Source organism: Mustelus asterias, chromosome 2, assembly GCF_964213995.1.
Source record: "Mustelus asterias chromosome 2, sMusAst1.hap1.1, whole genome shotgun sequence".
In the NCBI taxonomy this organism is placed as follows: domain Eukaryota; kingdom Metazoa; phylum Chordata; class Chondrichthyes; order Carcharhiniformes; family Triakidae; genus Mustelus; species Mustelus asterias.
This window is the reverse complement of record NC_135802.1, coordinates 15515899-15526121: the sequence shown is the minus strand read 5'-3', so window position 1 is coordinate 15526121 and position 10223 is coordinate 15515899. Positions and strand designations below refer to the sequence as shown.

The following is a 10223-nucleotide window of genomic DNA, read 5'->3' as shown; positions in this document are numbered from 1 at the left end:
TGGATGAATCGGTTTCATTTAATCTAGCCCGATCTAATTCCTCATATATCCCCATGAAGTGGCTCCATAAACGACTGGCAAAGGCTTTCAGGTGTTCCCCTTTCCTCTGTTTACATTTATTTAACCCATCAACAGGATCCCCTTTATTAAACCCTACTGCAGTCAATATCACTTCGTTTAAGGCTCCTTCCCCGACATTTTGAGGGGCTGGCAGGGCAGAGTCTACTGAATTGCATAAGCACATGACTATCAGCTTTACTTCTTCCTTTTCATCTCGCCCATGCATTATCTTTTGCTGCCTAGCCTCCTCAAAGAAACTGTGTGGATCAGCCGATGGCTCAAAGCTTGGGATTTTATTTGCGATTTAGGCCAATTGTGCCAGCGTAAACGGGATCGTGTATGTAACGGCTGGGCCCTGAGCCTCTCCTACCAAACATTCAGTCGTCACTGGGTGCATTGGTACTGGAGGTGAATCTGGGGCGCGGTGGGTATGACTTCCCCCGCGAAAAATGGTGGTAGATCCCAATCCTCGGTTCGCGTAACGTACAGTTTAGCATTCTCTTTTAACTCTCCTCAATCTGCATCCTCTATCTCCTCTTCCTCTACTGTCCCGAAGGTTCAAATAAATCCATTTTGAACCGATAATAGGGATTCCAGCCGTAAAATTTCTCACTGGCATTTGGAGGGGTCAGCGGTTGCCTGTCTCTGTTCCTTACTGGCTTGATGTAGCACTTTTATTGCCGCCTGCAGATCAGTGCACTTAGCTTCCAATCGTGCTACCGCCCGCTCGGCTTCACCTTTGGCGAAGACAGCACGCTGGGCGTCTTGGTAGGCTCTGTCATACTGGGACTGAAAATTGCCCAGATGTAATAAATTTGCCTGGTTTGTTCTTTTGAATTCATCTACCTCTCTGTCCTTTTCTGCTTTTATTTTTTCTATCCTCTCCTGCTGCTTTTCTTTTAGTTTCTTTATCTCCTTCTCCTAATACAGAATGTGGAGCCTAATTCCGAGTGTTGGCTATAATTCCGAGAGTGGGCTCCAATTCAGAATCTGTGCTCCAATTCAGAGTGTGCCCTCTAATTTAGAATATGCACTTTAATTCAGTGTGTGTGCTCTGATTCAGAATGAGCGCTCTAATTCAGAGTGTGGGCTCCAATGTGGGCTCTAATTCAAAATATGTGCATTAATCCAGAGTTTGGGCTCTGATTCAGAGAGCGGGCTCCAATTCAGATTGTGCGCTCTAATTCAGAGAGTGGGCTGTACTCAGCGCATGTGCTCTAATTCAACAAGTGATTATGAATTCAGCGTGTGTGCTTTAGTTCCAAGTGTGGGCTTTAATTCCGAATGTGGGCTTTAATTCCAATGTGGACTCTATTTCCGAGTGTGGGCTATAATTCCAAGTGTGGGCTCTAATTCGTGTGCGCTCAAATTCGGAATGTGTGCTCTAATTCTGAATGTGTTTGAATTCAGAATTTGTGCTCTAATTCAGAATATGCTTTCAAATTCAGAGCGTGTGCTCTAATTCAGATTATGCGCTCTAATTCAGAGTGTGGGCTCTAATTTAGCTATGTGCTCCAATTCAGCGTGTGATTACGAATTCAACGTGTGGGCTCTAGTTCCGAGTGTGGGCTCTAATTCAGACTGTTGGCTCTAATTGATAGTGTACACTCGAATTCAGAATGTGCGCTCTAATTCTGAATGTGCTTTAATTCAGAATTTTTGTTCTAATTCTGAATGTGCTCTAATTCAGAATATGGGATCTAATTCAGAACTTATGCACCAATTCAGTGTGTGTGCTCTGACTTAGAATGTGCACTTTAATTCAGTGTGTGCGCTCTAATTCAGAACGTGGGCTCGAATTGAGAGTGCGTGCTCTAATTCAGAATGTGGCCTCTAATTCAGAGTGTGCGCTCTGATTTAGAATGTGGGCCCTAATTCAGAGTGCGTGCTGTAATTCAGACTGTGTTCCTAATTCAGGGTATGTGCTCTAACTCAGCCTGTGTGCTCGAATTCAGTCTGTGTGCTCTAATTCAGAACATACAAACATTACAAATTCAGTGTGTGGGCTCTAATTCAGAATGTTGGCTCTAATTCATTCTGTGCACTCAAATTCAGAATGAGCGCTCTAATTCTGAATGTGTTTTAATTCAGAATGCGGGCTCTAATTCAGAACCTGTGCTCCAATATAGAGTGCGCGCTCTAATTTAGAATGTACACTCTAATTCAGTGTGTGTGCTCTAATTCATTCTGTGCGCTCTAATTCAGGGTGTGAGCTCTAATTCAGGATGTGGGCTCTAATTCAGAACCTGTGCTCCAATATAGAGTGCGTGCTCTAATTTAGAATGTACACTCTTATTCAGTGTGTGTGCTCTAATTCATTCTGTGCGCTCTAATTCAGGGTGTGAGCTCTAATTCAGAATGTGGGCTCTAATTTAGAACCTGTGCTCCAATTCAGAGTGTGCGCACTAATTTTGAATGTGGTCTCTAATTCAGAATGGGGGCTCTAATTCAGAGTGTGTGTTTTAATTCAGAATGTGTGCTCTAATTCAGAATCTGTGCTCCAATTCAGAGTGTGCACTCTAATTTAAAATATGCACTCTAATTGTGTGTGTGTGCTCTAATACTGAGTGTGCGCTCTAATTCAGAGCATTGGCTCCAATGTGGGCTCTAATTCAGAACGTGTGCACTAATTCAGAGTGTGGCCTCTAATTCCGAGTGTGCACCCTGATTGAGAGTGTGGGCTTGCATTCAGAGTGTGGGCTCTGATTCAGATGTGCTTTAATTCAGAGTATAGGCTCCAATTCAGAGCGTAGGCTCTACTTCAGAGTATGGGCTGTGAATCAAAGTGTGGGCTCTAATTCCGATTGTGGGCTCTAATTCCGAGTGTGGGCTCTAATTCAGAACATGCGGCCTGATTGAGAGTGAGGGCTGTGATTCAGAGTGTGGGCTCTAATTCAGATTGGCAAGTATCCAGGCAGATATTGGCCTTTGTCCGCATGTTGGCCTCTGTGGTCCTCTGGTCCTTTGGTCTGGTCTGATACACTGGCTCCGGTCTTCCTTTCTTCTCGACAAGAGCCACCACACCCAAGAAGGAAGGAAGACCGGAGCCAGAGTATCAGACCAGACCGAAGGACCAGATTACACAGAGGACTACAGCCCCCCTGGACACTGCAGCTTATCGAATGGGAGCCCTGAGTATTACACCCCCACTGGACACTGCAGCTTATCGAATGGGAGCCCTGAGTATTACACCCCCACTGGACACTGCAGCTTATTGAATGGGAGCCAATCAGCACCCCGAGGGATGCATGATACTCAATTGAAAGCAGCCTTCAAAATTTCTTACAAGGAATTGTTGCCAACTGGCCCTTGACTGGCCGCACTCACTGCACCTGCACTCCCCTAATAAACCAGAGCTATATATAAGCTGCAGGAATGGACACACAGCCAGTCACGCCACGAAGATGTCATCGAAGAAACCAGCCTTGAGATTCACCGAGGCTGACCAGGCCCATCTGCTTGATGCTGTAGAGGAAAGGCGCCAGTGGACCTTCCCCAATCAGGGCCCTCACCCAAGGAGTGCAGCCACCACGGCATTGTGGGAAGAGGTGGCAGATGCACTAAGAGCCAGGAGTCTGACACCTCGGTCCGGACAGTAGCAGAAAGAAACTGTACGACCTCCTTTAGGCAGCAAGTGGGTGAGCATCCCACTTTGAAACCCACACATGGTCGGCACAGATCTCAAACCATGCTTAGACTTTTGAAGGGCATGCAACAAAGCCCCCTTCTCCCAGGAACAACATCTAACCCCTTCCCCTCACCCCTCAACGAGCATCCCTCAGTGATGACCCCTTTCCCTGAAACTGCCAACACAACGTCCAGGGCGCAGGTACACATTGCACACCATGCACTTCAGTAGAGTAATGCTTGCTATCCACCTTATGTACCCACAGGAGGAAAGCATGCACAGCCAGCGAGAGAGGGCGCAGACAGGTGGGGTGCCTGACCTGCGGCAACTGACCAGCTTCGAACAGTGTGCCATGGAGCTGACAGGGGGTGATGGGGCGTGCAGAATGTTGACGGACAACCAGGTCGACATCCAGCATGAAAGTGAGTATCAGCCTAAGTCCTCCTCGAAGTAAGTGCGATGCTGCATAGAATGATTTACCTCCCTTCCCCAAATGTGTGTTCTTTATTGCAGCTCTGGATCCAGAGGAACCTGGCCCTTCAGGTGTTAGTGCCCCTCCCCCCCGATGCTGTTCAGCAAACTCCCCAGGACACCCTGGACGACAGCTCGGAGGGAGGCTCTGAAGAATCCTCTGAGGACAGCACCAGTGAAGCAGCACAGGCATCTACCACACAACCCACCAACACAGAGACTATCACCATGGTGCGTGCGTTTAGTGTTGAGGCTTCTGGGTCACGATCTGGTGAGCACATCACAGACACTGATGCACATCGGATGGAAGCAGGCATATCCGAGGGCTCGGGCACACGGAGGTCTGCCGGAGGCCAGGATTCAGCTGTCCCCAAGCCAGATGCCGGGCCTCGGGGTTCGTTCATCCCAAGGCTGGTGGAGATGCATCAGGAAACCCGGGGAGTTGTGGATGGGCTGTCAGCAACCATGCTGTGACTGCAAGGCTGTTTAGGGGAGTCAAACAGAGTGCTACTGCAGGAGGTGGTGCCAACACAGCGTGAGACCCAGGCCAACACTGCAAGCGTGGCGGCCGCAGTGGAAAGTCTGGCTCAGGAGTCTGTCCTCACGGGTGACAGAGTCCAGGCCATCCTGGAGACATAGCGGGCCACGGGCAAGTGTGTTTCCAGCATCCTGGAGGCACAGTGTTCGATGGCCATGGGTGTCGGGGGCATGTGGGAGACACTGCTGGCCATGGCTGGGACTCTCGCTGGCATCCTGGAGAAACAGTAGGCCGTGGCTTTGAGCCTTGACAACTTAGCCTAGGCTCAGAGGGCTACTGCTGAGGGGCTCCAGAGCCTTGCTCACACACAGAATGCTGTGGCGGAGGGGCTCCAAAGCTTGACCCAGTCTCAGATGGCCAAAGCTGAGGGATCACAGACCATGGGGCAGATGCAAGTGGGCCTTCAAGACTGGCGGAGCCAGGTGACACTGGAGCTTCTGGAGCTCAGTCCAGCTACCCTGGCCTCCCATGGAGTGTCCCCGGGGCTTCTGGGCACCCCAAGGGAGGAGGAAGGGCTTGAACCCATGCTGGGACCTTCCAGCCAGGAGATCCCGGACGTCCCGAAACCTTCCGATTTCCCCCCTTCCTCACCCTGGGGCATTTCAGGGCCAGCTAGATGAACAGAGTGGCACAGAAACAGTGTCATCCGCAGGTCAGCTGGGGCCTTCCAGGTCCTGGCCACCCAGGGAACATCCGCCAAGGGCATCACAGGCAACGGGACGTGCATCACAGCTGGACACCTCCACCTCCGATGTGCATCCCGGGGTAGCACCTAGAAGGAGCAATAGGCCACACAAAGTTAGAAAGTTGTAGTTCACTAAGAGGGCACGGGTGAAGGTCACCAGTCATCCGGGTTTCTTCGGCTTTAATATTCAGAGCACAGTAAACTTTTATTTGCACCTCACAGCTGTGACTAATGTGTCTCTGATTCTCCCTCCCCACCCCCCTACCCCCCCACAGAGCTGAGTGTTCCCCGTTCCCATGCATAGAGGTGCTGTCTGTTGTGCCTTGTGAGACTCAGCCACATGTTACAGAGTGCCTGCCCTACCTTCCCCAACATCCACCAGACTCTTGGTGCAAGTGCCCCACCCTCACTGATTGCCCCACAAACATGTGTCCCCAACCCTGACTGCTACGTGGGCCAGGGTGGCAGCGTGCATTCAGAGTACAGGTAGGAGTCAAACTTGAGTGGCACAAAGGGCAGGATCTCAGTGTGCACAACAGCGAGCCACCATCATCCTCCAGCTTCAACCAAGACTTGCAACAATTGCCAGTCCAGGCCCATTAACAGGTCTGGATGTTTCTGGGGGACAGGATGGTGGGATGAGAGAGGCTGGGAAAGGGTGATGTGGTGGTTTGGGGGCCCAAGTCAGTTTGGAGGGGGAATAGCGGCTGCACTTGTTCTTGGGGTGCAGTGGATGTGTGGTGGTTGCAGCCCCCTCACTGCACAGCACCAGCTAGGTGAAGCGGGCTGGAATCAAGGAGTCCCTCGCCGCCCTTCCCTGCCGGACACCTGCCATCGCAGCCCGCCCTCCTTCTTCTGGATCCTCATACAGCAGGACGTCCACCTCGCCCCTCGCCGTTCTTGCTTCTCCTCCTCCAGTTCCAGCTGGTCTCCCTGCCGCTGGGCGATTTTGTGCAGGATGCAGCAAACCATCATTATGCGTGAAGCACACACAGGGTCATATAAGAGGGACCCTCCAAGCAGCTGAACCGCATTTTAAGCAGGCTGATACACCGCTCGACTATGGACCGGGTGGCAGCATGGGCCTCATTGTAGCGGGTCTCCGCCTCGGTCTAGGGCCTCCGCACAGGCGTCATCACTCATGACCTTAGCGGGTAACCCTTGTCCCTGAGGAGCCATCCCGGCTGCCTGGTCTGGTCTTCAAAGAGGCCAGGGATGTCCGACTGCCTCAGGGCAAAGTTGTTATGGACACTCCCTGGATGGCATGCATCGACCTGGAATCATAGAATCATAGAATCCTACAGTGCAGAAGGAGGCCATTTGGCCCATCGAGTCTGCACCGACCACAATTCCATCCAGGCCCTATCTCCATAAGCCCATGCATTTACCCTAGCTAGTCCACCTAACCCGCACTGTGGGAGGAAACTGGAGCACCCGGAGGAAACCCACGCAGACACGGGGAGAAAGAGTAGACTTCTCACAGACAGTGACCCAAGCCGGGAATCGAACCCGGGTCCCTGGCGCTGTGAGGCAGCAGTGCTAACCACTGTGCCACCGTGCCGCCCCATCTCAGGCGGACCTGCATGATCCGCATGAGTTGGTCACACACGATCTGCACATTCAGGGAGTGGAACCCTTTTCTGTTCACGACTGACTGTGGTGCTCCATGTGGGGCCCGTAAGGCGATGTGTGTCCTGTCCACTGTTCCCTGAACGTTCGGCATCCCTGCAATGGCAGCGAAGCCTAGAGCCCACAACTCCTGCTATGCACAGCCCACGTCAAAGTTTATGTACTGTCCTGCCTGGGCAGACAGGGTATCTGTGAGCTGCCGCACACATCTAGGCACGGAGGCCTGGGATATCCCACTGAGGTCACCACTAGGTGCCTGAAATGACCCAGTTGCATAAAAGTTAAGGGCAGCCGTCACCATAATTTCCACAGGGAGCAGATGGCCGCCCCTCCCCTGAGGTGCCAGGTGTGTGAGCACCTCACATAGGTGCCACAATGTGCCCTTGGAGAACCGCTGCCGGCGACGGCACATCACCTCCGAGAGGGCCTCAAAGGAATTCTGGGGCCTGTATCTCCTTGCCCTCGGCACCCTCCGCCTTCTGTGCACCCTTTCGGGAGCCTGCTCACCCACCTCCTGACCCTCAGCCGCAGCCCCGCTGCCTTCCTTCCTGAGGGACTGGTATTGGCTGCTCCTGCGTTGGTATCCCCACGCCCTCTACCTCCTGAGCCACCTCCTCCTCCTCCTCCTTATTCACCACCATAATGGCCAGCTCCAAATTATCAGACTGCTAACCACCACCAGCTGGGTGCCCAGTGACAGCAGATTCCATGCAGTCCATGTCTGAACCTCGGCATCCCGGCCTGGAGCACCTGCTGCTTGATGTGGTTAGGCCTCAGTTAGCACATGGGGCACTCCTCCTCCCCCCCCCCCCCCCCCCCCCCCCCCACCCCGCCCTCTCCCCCAATGCCCCCTCTGGAAACCCAGCACTTAGTGCAGTCCCTGACCAGACCCCACGGCAAGACAATGCCACTGCACAGTGCCCCTGGAGGGGAAGGCACTGCACTCCTTCAGGGCTCCTCCCCCACAGAGCTCTGAGAAAAGATATCACCCCAGATATCACCAGTCCACGGGCCAGCACCCGAAGACAACCAGGAAGAAGCCCACAACAAGCATTTCCAGGGCCTGCCTGCAACATCCCCTGCACTCCACTCGCTTCAGGTCCACAGCACTTACCTCCTCACGCCAGCTCAACACTGCCACGCCAGGTTGAGACATTAATACATCTACTCTGATTCACGCCAAAGGGACATCATACTAATGAGGTGGGAGATGCTAATGTGGGCGGAGATTGCCCTGTCGATCCCGATAATGGCATGCGAAGTATGGTAAGTGATGCAAATTAACGGTAGGCCGGTTTCAATTCGATCTCAACGATGCCAGTTTTTACAGGTCAGGAGATGTTCAAGGGTCGTAAATGCTCGCTGGGATCCCACGAAATGGCCGCCACACGAATCTCCCGGCCCGATCTGCCAAAATATTGCCATGTCGGGATGGGAGAATCACACCCGTGGGCTCTAATTCAGTACATTATTACGAATTCAGAGTGCGGGTTCTGTTTCAGAGTGTGTGCTCGGATTCAAGGTGTAGTCTCGAATTCAGACTGTGGACTTTAATTCAGATGCTGGAATTTTACCAGCACTCCCGCCCGAGGCTCGTAAAGTACTGCCCGAGGCCAAAGGAGACTGCTGCGCCTCACCTGCCCTGATTACAGGCGTGCTGAACAACTCCGGCCAGAGTGTGGGTACTAATTCAGAGTGCGGGCACTGATTGAGAGTGCGGGCTCTGGTTCAGAGTGCGGGCTCTGGTTCAGCGTGCGGGCTCTGGTTCAGAGTGCGGGCTCTGATTCAGAGTGCGGGCTCTGGTTCAGCGTGCGGGCTCTGGTTCAGGGTGCGGGCTCTGGTTCAGGGTGCGGGCTCTGGTTCAGAGTGCGGGCTCTGGTTCAGAGTGCGGGCTCTGATTGAGAGTGCGGGCTCTGATTGAGAGTGCGGGCTCTGATTGAGAGTGCGGGCTCTGGTTCAGAGTGCGGGCTCTGGTTCAGAGTGCGGGCTCTGATTCAGAGTGCGGGCTCCGGTTCAGAGTGCGGGCTCTGATTGAGAGTGCGGGCTCTGATTGAGAGTGCGGGCTCTGATTGAGAGTGCGGGCTCTGATTGAGAGTGCGGGCTCTGGTTCAGAGTGCGGGCTCTGGTTCAGGGTGCGGGCTCTGGTTCAGGGTGCGGGCTCTGGTTCAGGGTGCGGGCTCTGGTTCAGGGTGCGGGCTCTGGTTCAGGGTGCGGGCTCTGGTCCGGAGCGCAGGCTCTGGTTCGGAGCGCGGGCTCTGGTTCGGAGCGCGGGCTCTGGTTCGGAGCGCGGGCTCTGGTTCGGAGCGCGGGCTCTGGTTCGGAGCGCGGGCTCTGGTTCAGAGCGCGGGCTCTTCTGGTTCAGAGTGCGGGCTCTGGTTCAGAGTGCGGGCTCTGGTTCAGGGTGCGGGCTCTGATTGAGAGCGCGGGCTCTGATTGAGAGCGCGGGCTCTGATTGAGAGCGCGGGCTCTGATTGAGAGCGCGGGTTCTGATTGAGAGCGCGGGTTCTGATTGAGAGTTTGATTTGATTTGATTTATTATTGTCACGTATTGATATACAGTGAAAATTTCTTGCATGCTATACAGACAAAGCATACCATTCATAGAGAAGGAAACGGGAGAGTGCAGATTGTAGTGTTACAGTCATAGCTCGGGTGTAGAGAAAGATCAACTTAATGCATGGTAGGTACATTCAAAAGTCTGACAGTAGCAGGGAACAAGCTCTTCTTGAGTCGGTTGGTACGTGACCTCAGACTTTTGTATTTTTTTCCCAACGGACGAAGATAGAAGAGAGAATGTCCTGGCTGTGTGGGGGCCTCAATTATGCTGGCTGCTTTGCCGAGGCAGCGGGAAATGTAGACAGAGTTAACTAATGGGAGGCTGGTTCGCATGATGGACTGGGCTTCGTTCACGACCTTTGTAGTTCCTGGCAGTTTTGTCTGAGCAGGAACCATACTAAGCTGTGATACAACCTGAAAGAATGCTTTCTATGGTGCATCTGTAAAAGTTGGTGAGAGTTGTAGCGGACATAGCAAATTTCCTTCGTCTTCTGAGAAAGTAGAGACATTGGTGGGCTTTTTTAACTATTGTGTCGGCATGGGAGGGGACCAGGACAGGTTGCTGGTAATCTGGACACCTAAAAACCTGAAACTTGCGACCATTTCTACTTCGTCCTCATTGATGTAGACAGGGGCATGTTCTCCTTTACGCTTCC

General features: G+C 52.8%; 1 long non-coding RNA gene across 1 annotated transcript in view; it reads left to right on the top strand.

Annotated features, from left to right (window-relative positions):
• Positions 1-3976: 3976 nt before the first annotated feature.
• The window catches only part of LOC144503055 (uncharacterized), a 38513-nt gene continuing 32266 nt past the window's right edge, over positions 3977-10223 (top strand). Inside the window, exon 1 of the long non-coding RNA XR_013499413.1 lies at positions 3977-4110. This is a non-coding gene — a long non-coding RNA (uncharacterized LOC144503055). The remainder of the gene's footprint in view (positions 4111-10223) is intronic.